A 10,041-nucleotide genomic window follows, 5' to 3' on the forward strand; every position below is an offset into this window, starting at 1 on the left:
GTGCACAGTGACTCCTGTTGTTGATTTAACAATTGACATTCTTATTTATGACATCAGTAATCACCCAAGGCTCTTGTCATGAGCTGCCAAGGCTATCGAAGCCTGTTGAGTTCACAAACTCCAACCTTATTTAGACAAGGCCGTAATCAAAGTGGAAGTTCTCTCCTCCTTTCAGAGAAAGGTACTTCCTTCTTTGATGGCCCATTCTTTCCACTGGGATCTCACTCACAGAGATATTTCGTTTAGGTCATTTTTTGCCACAGTGTCTTGGCTTTCCATGCCTGAGAAACTCTCATGGACTTTTTAGCCAAATCTGAATGCCTTAAAGGCTGACTCTGAGGCCAGAGTGCTCTTTCAGGAATTTGCCATTCTATGAGTCTGCTGTGTATCCCACTTCCCATGTTCTCCTTTGTAATTCTATCAATTATTATTAGCAGTCACTGGTCTTATTTATGTGATATCTTTGACACTTAACCCTAACTTTATGATCAATTATGTGTGCTGGAGCTGTGAAAACACTTAGGCTGCGTGGGAGGACTCAGGGTGTGGCTGGGACATTGGGCAGTCACTGGGGGAGGCTCCACAGGATCAGGGCTCCCTGGTTACCTGGCTAGAGACATTGCTGGGGAAACTTATACTGAGGACTGCACAGATCCTTTTGTAGTCCTTTTGGCAGAGCAGATGAATAATATACTGAAGCTAGTGCCCAGGACTGGTATCCTTCAAGGAAAGGAGCTCAGCTGTGTCTATGCCAACAGACAATAAGAAACCCCTCTTCTGATAAGAAAAAAAAAGATTTACCTTGCCAAAGTGGATGTGTCACCTCAGACATGCCCTTCACCCTGGAGCACTGAAGAGAGCTCCCTGGCCACTCCTACCACACATCTCTAGTTATTACCTGAAAGCAGAAACTCCACTAATCCACTCATAGTCCAAAGATAAAAGCCACCACAGTGAAAAATCAAAGAAACCAATGAGCATGCCCACAAATACCAAATAACAAATGCACCAATCCAAGAAACAAGAACAACAAAGACACCATGACAACCCCAGAAGAACACAACACCTCAGTACTAAATTATGAAGATGATGAGGTTGAAGAAATGACAGAAATGGAATTCAAAAAGTTGATCATAGGGTTGATTAGAAATAATCAGAAGCAAATGCATGGACTAATGAAGTCAATACATGACATAAAAGAAAATTTCTCCTACAAAATTGAGATCTTAAAGAGAAAATAAAATGAAATGTTGGAAATGAAGAATTTAATAGAAAAAAAACACAGTGCAGAGCCTTAACAAAAACAGAATTGGTGAAGCAGAAGAAAGAATATCCAACGTAGAAGACAAAGCACAGGAAATTATACAGTCAGACCAAACACAACAAGAAGAAATTAGAAAACAAACAAACAAAAAAACACTGTTGGGAATCTATAGAATACTATCAAACGACCCAACATACAGGTTCTAGGAGTTCCTGAAGGAGTGAAAAAAGAGAAAGGATTAGAAGGCCTTTTTAGTGAAATAATAACAGAAAATTTCCCCAGTTTGGAGGAAGAAAGGAGCATTCAGGTACAGGAAGCACATAGATCTCCTAATAGACAGAAAAGTTCTTCACCACGACACATTGTAATCAAACTTTCTACAGTAAAACATAAAGAAAAGATTCTAGGGGCCAGTGCTGTGGTGCAGTGGGTTAACACCCTGGCCTGAAGCGCCGGCATCCCATATGGCTGCTGGTTCAAGACCCGGCTGCTCCACTTCTGATCCAGCTCTCTGCTGTGGCTTGGGAAAGCAGTGGAAGATGACCCAAGTCCTAGGGCCCCTGCACCCTCGTGGGAGACCTGGAGGAAGCTCCTGGCTTCTGGCTTTGGATCGGCACAGCTCTAGCAGTTGTGGCCAATTGGGAAGTGAACCAGAGGATGGAAGACCCCCCCACCCCCGCCTCTCCTCTCTCTGTGTAACTCTTTCAAATAAATAAATAAATAAATCTTTAAAAAAAAGATTCTAAAGTGTGCATGAGAGAAACACCAGATTACTTTCAGAGGATCTCCAATTAGGCTCACAGTTGACTTCTCATCAGAAACCCTACAGGCCAGGAGAGAATGGCAAGATATAGTCCAAGTCTTAAGAGAAAAAAACTGTCAACCAAGAATAAAGATCTTCTGCAACAAACAGAAATTCAAAGAATTTGTAACTACTTGCCAAGCCCTACAAAAGATGCTCAAGGATGTGTTACACACAGAAACAGGAACATCACCACGAAAAAAGATGAATGCAGAAAATGACCCAGCAAAAGCGCAAAGGAAACCCAAAGTACAAAATTAGGACTATTTATGGAAACATTGCAGGGCAAAATCAGTGCTTAATAATAGTCACCCTGAATGTAAATGGTCTCAACTCCCCAGTTAAAAGACATAGACTGGCTTATCAATTAAAAAAGAAAGCCTATCTATTTGCTGCCTATAAGAAGCAATGCATCTTACCAATGAAGAAGCACACAGACTGAAAGTGAAAGGATGGAAAAAGTTACTCCATGCTATCAGAAACCAAAAAAGAGCTTGTGTAGCCATCCTAATATCAGACAAAATAGACTTTAACACAAAAACTATTAAAATAGACAAAGAAGGACACTATATAATGATTAAGGGATCAATTCAACAGGAAGATATGCCTATTATAAATGTATATGCACCCAATTACAGGGCACCTGGGTATCTAAAAGAAATGTTAATGGATTTAAAGGTAGATATAGATACAACTACAATAGTATTGGGGGTTTTCAATACCCTACTTTCAGCAATGGATGGATCAACCAGACAGAAAATCAACAAGAAAACAAAGTTAATGAACGCTACAGACCAAATAGACCTAGCAGATATCTATAAAGCCTTCCACCCTATAGCCACAGAATATGCATTCTTCTCACCAGTGCATGGAAGTTTCTCTAGGATTGACCACATACTAGGCCATGAAGCAAGTCTCTGTAAATTCGAAAAAAATCATAGTATACCATCCATCTTCTCGGACCACAATGCAATGAAGCTGGAAATCAGCAACTCAGGAATCTCTAGAATATATGCAAACACATGGAGACTGAACAGCATGCTCCTGAATGAACAGTGGGTCACAGAAGAAATCAGAAAAATCAAAGAATTTCTGGAAACAAATGAAGATGACAATACAACATATCAAAATTTATAGGATACAGCAATAGCAGTGTTAAGAGGAAAGTTTATAGCAATTGGTGCCTACTTTAAGAAATTGGAAAGACACCAAATAAATGAGCTATGCATGCATCTCAAGGATCTAGAAAAACAACAGCAAACCAAACCCAAAACTAATTAAAATTAGAGAATAAACAAAATTGAAACAACAACAAAAAAATACAAAAGATCAGAAAAACAAAGAGCTGGGTTTTTTTTGAAAAAATAAACAAAACTCACACCATTTGCCCAACTAACCAAAAAAAGGAGAGAGAAGACCCAAATCAACAAAAAATCTCTTTTTCATCAACAAGATGAAAAAGAGAATGTAACAACAGACACTACAGAAATAAAAAGAATCATCAGGAATTACTACAAAGAGCTATATGCAAACAAAATGGGAAACCTAGAAGAAATGGGTAGATTCTTGGACACATACAATCTACCTAAAATGAGCCATGAATACATAGAAAACCTAAACATACCCATTACCAAAAAAGAATTTGAATCAGTGCTAAACACCCTCCCAGCGAAGAAAAGCCCAGGATCAGATGGCTTCACTGCTGAATTCTACAAGAGATTTAAAGAACTCCAATTCTTCTCAAGTTATTCTAAACAATAGCTAAGATATGGAATCAACCTAAATGTCCATCAACTGAAGCCTGGATAAAGAAATTATGAGATATGTACTCCATGGAATACTATACAACAGTTAAAAATGAAAGTCATTTTTAACAAAATGAATGAATCTGGAAAACATCATACTTAGTGAAATAAGCCAGTCCCAAAAAGACAAATAATGTATGCTCTCCCTGATCTGTGATAACTAACAGAGCATCTAAAAGGAATCCTGTGGAAGTGAAATTGACACTTTGAGAAGCAATGACTTGAACAGCCCTTGGCTTGACCATCAAGGAACAGGTTTTTTTTGTGTTTTTTTTTTTTCTTCTTAATACTATTGGTTGAACTATTTACTTAACATAAAATTAATTATATGTGTATAAAGTCAACTGAAAATTGATCCCAGTAAAAAATAAGAGTGGAAATAAGAGAAGGAGGAGGCCGTTTGTAACTGTAAAGCTATATAGTTCTGCACAAATTCCTATGGACTTACTTCTAAGTGTATAGCTAAAAACTCGACATGGAACTCCAAATCCCATTAAGCTAGGTAGTAATATTGCCATCTTAAGTGTTAAAGTGATCATATTTGGTGTTAAATTGATCATATAGATAGGATTAAGTGTTAAAGGGATCATATAAATAAGATCAAGTGTCTGGTAATAACGATAGATAGAATTAAAAAGGAGAGACTGTCCCAACATCGGGAGCAGTCAACACAGCAGACTCAGAATGAGAGTTGCTCGGCCGGCGCCGCGGCTCAATAGGCTAATCCTCCACCTTGTGGCGCCGGCACACCGGGTTCTAGTCCCGGTCAGGGCGCCGGATTCTGTCCCGGTTGCCCCTCTTCCAGGCCAGCTCTCTGCTATGGCCCGGGAGTGCAGTGGAGGATGGCCCAATCGCTTGGGCCCTGCACCCCATGGGAGACCAGGAGAGGCACCTGGCTCCTGCCTTCGGATCAGTGCGGTGCACCAGCCACAGCACGCCAGCCGTGGCGGCCATTGGAACCTGAACCAACGGCAAAGGAAGACCTTTCTCTCTGTCTCTCTCTCTCTCACTGTCCACTCTGCCTGTCCAAAAAAAAAAAAAAAAAAAAAAAAAAAGAATTGATTAGGTTGTTAAGAGGGACTAATGCTCTTCTCAACAGCTCTGTTCTCACTTTTGTGGGAATGGAGAGCAGCTTTTTATAAAGCAAGTTCACCCCTTGTGTTTTGTCTCTTTGGCTTTTTATGCCGTGTTATGATGCAGCCCAAGCCCTCCCCAGATGCAGCTGCCCAACCCTCCAACCTCCAGAGCCATAAACCAAAATAAACTCCCTTCCTTTATAATTACCTAGTTTCAGATATTCAGTTATAGCAACAGGATGTAGACTAGACAGGTCCTAATCTCTGGAGCCTATAAATATGAACTTATAAGGATAAAGGTTCTTTGCAGGTGTGATTAAGTTAAGGATCTTAAGATGGGGAGATTATCCTTCATTATCTGGGTAGGCCCTAGGTATAATCACAGGGTCTGTACAGAAGGGAGGTGGAGCGCGATCTCATCCACATACAGAAGAGATGCTGTGAAGACACAGGAAGGATTGGAGTGATGTGGCACCAAGTTGAGAAACAGTGACAGCCTCCAGCAACTCAAGAGCTGAGGAATGGATTTTCCTCTAGAGCCTCGTGGCCAAGGCAGGGGTGGGGGAGAACACAGACACCTTGATTTCTGCCTACTAAAACTGGCTCCAGGTTTCTTGCCTCCAGAACTGTAAAAGAATACATTGCTGTTGTCTGAAGGCACCAAATTTCTGGTAGTTAGTTACAGCAGAATGTTACAGAGAATGAATGCATTATCCTAAATACCTTTGTTAAATGTGTAGGCAACTCCTGTTATGGACAAAAACCTGGCTTTATTTATAGATTATTTGACTCTTTCCTACCCTGCTAATGTTCCAAAACGCTGAGAGGAGTTGTTGCGGCAGATTCTTCTCCTCCCATGGGGTCACTCACAGAGCACACCCTGCCGATGGCCTTTTTATAGCAGGTACCCAGTGTCATACCCTTCTACTGTAGTTCCTGAGTTGAGCTGGGTTTTATTGCCTCTGGGTTGAGCTGAAACCCCAAGTCCCTTAGGCCCCTTCTAAAGGAAGCATGAAAGAGCATGGCTGCTTACAGTTTGTAAGCCCTGTCCTCATTCCCATCTTCTCTGGAGGCAGGGCAATAATTCACTGGACAAATACTCAATGGCCCTAGACCAAGGCCAGTGAGGTCAAACCTCTTAGGAATTAAGAACATTGCCAAGGGCTTTCTCCTTACAGTTCTCTCCCCCTGAGGCAATGATCCTTTCACTTTTTCTAACACTTTGAAATGTCATGAAAATATTTATAAAATGCATTTAGACAATGTATAGTAAATAGTACAAGTTGGTCTCTCCATACCTTCCTGTTTTACTACCCCCTGTGTATCTAATCAGTGTAAAAATTTGATGCTTCCCAAGGGAAATTTAGATGCATGTGTACTTCAATGGTGTGTATATACACATGTGTGCACCATACACATTCAGACACAGAGAACATTTTTTTTCTTAATCACAATAATAGGAAAAGATTAAATGTAGAACCAAAGTAACTTAGTTGGGCTACTAGCCTAGCAGTTAAGATGCCAGCATCCTACATGCAAATGCCTAGGTTTAACACTCAGCTCTGGCTCCTAACTTGTTTCTTTCTAACACAGATCTGGGGATGCAGCAGTAGAGGCTCAAGTAGTTGGGTTCCTGCCACCACTGTGGGAGACCTTGATTGGTTTCCTGGCTCCCAGCTTTGGCTCCAGCCGAGCCTGCTGTTGTGAACATTTTTTTTCTTGACAGGCAGAGTTAGACAGTGAGAGAGAAAGAGACAGAGAGAAAGGTCTTCCTTCCATTGGTTCACCCCCCAAATGGCTGCTACAGCTGGCGCTGCACTGATCCGAAGCCAGGAGCCAGGTGCTTCTTCTTGGTCTCTGACGTAGGTGCAGGGGCCCAAACACTTGGGCCATCATCCACTGCCTTCCTGGGCCACAGCAGAGAGCTAGACTGGAAGAGGAGCAACTGGGACTAGAACCCAGCACCCATATGAGATGCTGGCGTCACAGGCAGAGGATTAGCCAAGTGAGCCACGGCGCTGGCTGTTGTGAACATTTGAGGAGTGAACCAGTGGATGGGAGCACTCTCTCTCAAAAAGTTTTAAAGAAACATTTTTGTTTTTTTTTCAAAACAACTCTGTTATACAAAGACTAGGGCAAACATTAGAGAAAGTAGAACACTGCCTAGCATCCAGAACTGTAAGAAAATAAGTTTTTACTGATCATAAATTACCCAGTTTATTGTGTTTTGATAAAGCAGCACATATAGACTAATACATCATGTAAGGATCAAAAACATTACAATCCAGAGGGCAGAAATTAGTGCTACTTTTAAGGATTTAAGGGAGGTAAGGATGATTGACTCTATCATATCTTTGTTTAATTTGCCAATCTGAGCCCAGAATAAACCATTTTGATCCTGAAAAATGTCAAGTTTACTGTGAACTTAATAAGCAGTCCCTTAAATGTGACCACAATGCTACATAGGTGCAGTTTCTTAGCCACAGCAGATTAGCATGGTTTCAGGTAGAAGGCACAGAGCTGCTGACTTGGCATAAGTATTCTTTTATGTTCTGATCAGAAAATGAAAGAAAGGGATGGGCATGTGGTGCAGTGGCTAAGTCACTGCTTGGGATGCCTGCATCCCATATTGGAGTGCCTAGTCGGAGTCTCAGCTACTCCGCTTCCAATGCAGCTTTCTGTTGATGTGCACCCACGTGAGAGAGCTGGAATGAGTTCTGGGCTCCTGGTTGTAGCCTGACCCTGCCCTGGCCATTGAGAGCATCTGGGGAGTGAACCAATGGAAGGAAGACCTTTCTCTCTGTCTCTGTCTCTCACTGTCTATAGCTCTACCTGTCAAATAAAAAAAAAAAGAGGGCATTTGGGGAGCGAGTCAATGGATGAAAGATCTATTTGTGTCTTTCTCTCTCTCTCTCCATATCTCTGCCTTTCCAATAAAATGAAAATAAATGCAATTTAAAACAAATACTAGTAAGATCAGGAAGAGTTTGAATTCACATGGAATGGGTAACAGCACTTACTCTTATTTTTGTCCCAAATTGTGTTAATACTCCTATTTCCTATACAAATACAAAACAGAGAGATCTAGCCCATCTGAAAATCCCACAAAACTTCATAATGACCTAATGGGACTAATGTGTAAGAAGTGGCTAGCACATACAGAAGTTAATAAGATGCACATGCTCCATTAAACATGCAATAAACCCTTAAAGAACCAGGGGCCTGGCACGTAAGTAAAATTTAGGGGTCCTGTAGTCAAGAGTATGCCTTTCAAAGTAAAGACAAATCATTACATCTTGTACTTCCCACTAAAAGATGGATCTCCTCTCCCTGATAGGCTGGCCTCAATTCAGGAAATAGCATATTCTACACTCAGGAATACTTCTCCAGTCCATACACCAGAGGACAAGGAATGATGAGAGTCTTGAGAAAGTCCAAGTGGAAGAGAGGGTTTAGGCAACAAATCTAAAATGAATCGTAGGCAACCCTCCTGCTTAAGCCACAAGACACTGCAGAGATTGTGGTATTAGAGATAATGGATTAAAGTGGCTTATCACAAGCTCCAATTTAAGAATAACCAGTTCAGGCCTCTGAGATTCTGAAGCAAGAAAAATTCTGTTGGTATACTTCAAAAAATTGAAAAGGGGCTGGCACTGTAACGTAGTGGGTAAAGCCGCTGCCTACAGTGCTGGCCCATATGGATGCCAGTTCAAGTTGCAGCTGCTCCACTTCCAATCCAGCTCTCTGCTATGCCTGGGAAAGCAGTAGAAGATGGCTCAAGTCCTTGGGCCCCTGCACCTGCATGGGAGACCTGGAAGAAGCTCCTGGCTCCTGGCTTTGGACTGGGGCACCTCTGGCCATTGAGGCCATCTGGGGAGTGAATCAGAGCAGACCTCTCTCTCTTTGCCTCTGCCTATATATAACTCTGACTTTCAAATAAATAAATATTTTTTAAAAACTGAAGAAAGGAAGGAAAGAAAGCAAACCACTCTAGGTGTACTGCTGGGCCTTGGTAGAGCTGGAATACCTGACCATAAGACACCACATGAGCATGCCTCTAGAACTGCCCATCATGAGGTGGGTGTGCAAAGAGTCTCCAAGTCACAAGGTTGCTTGAAGCCTGTAATGGTTTATTGTAAGATAAACATGAGAAAGACAAGAGAGCCCTAAAGACACAGTAAAAGCAGATAGCCCAGACCCTCATGACTTTCACAACTATGCTCCAGCACCTCTCCTTCACCTAAGATCTTTGTGTGAATTGCTTATGAGCAGCTGATGGAAGGGCACAAACTCCAGGTGTGATTTACATGAAGATCAGCTCAATGTATGGGTCCTTAAGAATGGAAGCAACTGTAGTACAGCCTCATTCTGATGTGGCTTTGAAAACCAGAAGCTAAGAAAATCTTTCTAATTGATATTCTGGGGTGATTCACTTGTTTATCCACTTTGTGTAAAATGAGAAGTGGCTGTTGTTACAATAAACCCAGACTCATGGGCATGGGCTCATGAAAGATCAAAGATCGAAAGAATGAGCCAATGATGTGGAAGTTGTTTGAATAAATAGGGGTGGAAATAAATAGAGGTGAGAAAATCTTTTTAACACATATGGATACTCACCAGAGACAATTAACCATGGAGAAAGATCTAACAGATAAGTAGACAAGGTTCTTCTACCAGTCTCTGTTGTTAGCTACCCCAGGAACTGGCCAAGATCCGCGAATAAATGCCCAACCAGTTTAGATGGGTATAAAACAACTCTGATTGTTGTCTTAGTTTCGACTGCTATAACAGAGTACCACAGAGTAAGTGGTTTATAAACAACAGAGATTTATTTCAGACAGTTCTGGAGGTTGAAAACTTAGATCAGGCTGTCTTCGTGGCTGGGCTCTTGTGTGGGCCCTGTTCTGGATTACAGAATGCTGATTTCTCATCATGTCTTCACGTGATAGGAAAGAACAAGTTGGCTCTCTAGCCTCTTCTTAGAAGGTCACTGAACCACTCATTAGGATTCACTCTCATGACCTAATCACTTCCCAAAGTCCCTTCCAAATACATCACACTGGGAATTGGATTTCAACATGACTTTTGGGTAGA

The sequence above is a fragment of the Lepus europaeus genome, chromosome 1 (genome assembly GCF_033115175.1).
Source record: "Lepus europaeus isolate LE1 chromosome 1, mLepTim1.pri, whole genome shotgun sequence".
NCBI classification, from domain to species: Eukaryota; Metazoa; Chordata; class Mammalia; order Lagomorpha; family Leporidae; genus Lepus; species Lepus europaeus.